This window comes from Olea europaea, chromosome 8, assembly GCF_002742605.1.
Source record: "Olea europaea var. sylvestris chromosome 8, O_europaea_v1, whole genome shotgun sequence".
In the NCBI taxonomy this organism is placed as follows: Eukaryota; Viridiplantae; Streptophyta; class Magnoliopsida; order Lamiales; family Oleaceae; genus Olea; species Olea europaea.
In genome coordinates, this window is record NC_036244.1 from 15,055,054 (window position 1) to 15,058,076 (window position 3,023).

A 3,023-nucleotide genomic window follows, 5' to 3' on the forward strand; every position below is an offset into this window, starting at 1 on the left:
TTTCTTCGGGAGCTATTGTCCACAATGTAACTCGTCAAAGGGGGGTGTTTAGCCTCCAGAGCATAATTTCTTTTGGCGTTTTGTGTTTCACCACCAACATAAGGGTCGCCAAATATGGTATCAACCTCGTGGATAGGGGCCTCACCTTGAGCGTACCGATTTCTTCGGTGCCTACGCCCTTCCCTGGGCCTCTCTACATCATGCTCCTTTCGTCGCGGGGATTCATCCATTTGACGGGGAGCGGCCTCCTCACGCCCACGTCGATTGTCGTGCCTAGGCGAGGGCCTGTTCGCCTGGGGCGAATCATATCTGTCTCTGGCGGGTTCCTGCCGGGAGCGGTGTTTATAGTCTCTGCAATCCGTGGTGTCATGCCCGTAGGACCTGTGGTGCGAACAATATCCTGGAAGGTTCGGGTTGGACCTATTTCTAGGTGCAAAGCCTCGGCCTCGGCCTCTCCCTCTGCGGGGTCCCCGCTGGGCCTCCATCTGATGTGGGTCAGCAATTGGGTTGACATCCTCATATGCTAAGGTAGGAACCACGTTCAGAGTTGTGGTGGCCAGTGCTTGTCCAAAGTTCTCATTTCCGGTTTGGTTCATCTGGTAGTCCATGAGGTGGGAGGTCAGACCCCTACCTCGCTGCCTTTGAGGAGGTGGGAGGCCTCTGCTTACCCTGTTCCCATGCTCAATCAATTCTTCATTGATTATCTCCCTTCTCATCATCTCTAGTAGGGTGTCATAGGTAGTGGGGTCTTGATTCTGCACATCCCTCCAGAATAGGGTGTTCATGTTCAGGCCTCCCCTCAATGCAGATAGTGCTTCTCTGTCGGTGACTTGTACGCAGTAAGTCAGCTCGTCGGTGAAGCGTGATAGGAAGCTCTTTAGGGACTCCCCATGTGCCTGTCTCATGTCTTGGAGACGCTGGATGGAGGCCTCTCCTTCCTTGCTCACTGCGAATCGCTTCAAGAATGTTTTCTTGAACTCGAGCCAGCTTCAGATGCTCCCAGGTGGCAACCTGCTATACCAGATTTTAGCCGCTCCACTAAGGGTTAAGTGGAAAGCCCTGCACTTCACGGCTGGGGTGGCACCCCTTAGGCTCATGTGAGTTTTGTAAGCGTTGAGGTGCTTCTCCGGGTCGCCTCTCCCATCATACTTTGGTATTTTTGGCATGACGTAGTGGCTTGGGACCTGGGCATCCCTTAGTTCTCTTGAGAATGGCAGGTTCTCATCATCATCGTCCAAGTCACAGGACCTCTGCTGCTCATTAGAATCGTTGTCATCGGCCTCGTACCTTGGTTGTTGGTGAGAGGGTCCGGGTCGGTTTCTAGCCTCTTCCTCCCTCCTTTGAGGCCTACTCCTAGGCAGGGCAGCACGAGGGGCATTTTCATGCCTTCTCTCCAGCTGCTAGGGCATTGGAGGTGGAGGCTGTGGTCTCGTTCGAGGCTGTTGAGCCTGCTGTTGACTAAGCCTCGGTTCGACGGGGCTGATTTTGTCAAAAACACTGCTAGCTCTCCTATGTCTTGGATCTTGCTCATATGGAGGTGAAAAATCATCGTGGCTCATTTGGGCCTCCGTGGGTCGGCCAGAAGCATAGTTGGAGGAAATGTCGACTCCCACTTTCCTCTCAAACGGGCTTCCACCTCGGCCATAGTCTGGTGAGGTAGCCCTATGACTCTGAACCTCGTCCTCTTGCTGATAATGCCTGTGGGGCGTATGGAGGAATGGGAAAGCTTTCCTGGCCTTGCATTTGGGCCATGAGCTCCCTCATAGCCAAGTTTTGGTTGGCAATATCCCTCATGTTGGCTGCCATGGTAGCCATTTCTCTTGACAGTCATGCCGTCGCACGCATTCCACCTCTCCTTTGGTGGTGGTGGAGTCTCGGCCGAGCTACTGGGGCAGTAGGCTGGGGAGGCACATTCGTGCTTTCTCTTACCCTCCTAGGGGGAGTATCTTCGTTAGAACTCATTTTTCTATTATCAAACTTAGATTTGTCCAAGTGATAGGGGTTCCTCCTGTTCTTTTTCAAGAACAAATCATTTTTCAAGGGGGGTTGCCCAAATGTTTTTCAGTAAGCTTTTACCACAAGGTTACTCGTGGTCATGATATGGTTTTCCACAGACGGCGCCAATCTGTTGATCCCAAAAAGTGCGCCAACATATGTCGGTCCCACCCGCGCTTGCGTGGGCGAATGTCCAACACGCTAAGACACGTGGACGGTCTAAAACGAGCGGTTCAAAGGGCGTAGGAGTAGCCCAACGACGCGGGACGATGACGTTCGAAATCCGACGAGTTGTTCGTTATCCGATTGTACAATAATTACCAACCGGTGTTCATAAATGTATATGTAAATGTGTATAAACTCGATTTATGTATTGCAAGTAAAATGAGAGAGAGTTGAGTAAATGTAGTTCTTTGTATTGATTCTTGCATTAGCCCTTTGATATTATACAAGGGAAGTATTTATAGTAGTACATATGAAATGGGAGCCCTCGGATGAAGTGGCACGTGGCCTCATCTCTTTAGTTCAAACATCTTTTCCTAGGTATGGGGGTTTAACTTGCTAGCTTGCGGCGCATTTATTGCTTGTGCAGGGCCTCCATGCTAATGACAAGACTTGACCTTTATGCTTATGACAAACGTTCCATCAATCATTCGAATAAGATCTGTGCAGGCGATCTCTTGGGAGAAGCGACCATGGAGGATGTTTCCTTGTGGTTCAGAGGCTCGCGCATCAGCTTCGGGGCTTCGGCCATTTGTCATGATACTTCCACTTGAGGGCCTCAACTGCTCTCAACAGGTACCAGCAGCCTGACTTCGGTTCGTAGGCCTCGGTCAATGGGCCTCGGACAAAAGGAGCCTCAACGATGGGCTTCGGATCGAAGCAGTTAGGATGTAGCCCACCTCGGCAGTGTGTGCCACCTCGACAGGAATGCCACGTGAATCGCCATGAGTGGGTCATTGCCCCAGGTAGGTTGGCCAGGTGTGACAACACGCAACAAGTATTACAAAATAAAGTTGAAAAGGAAT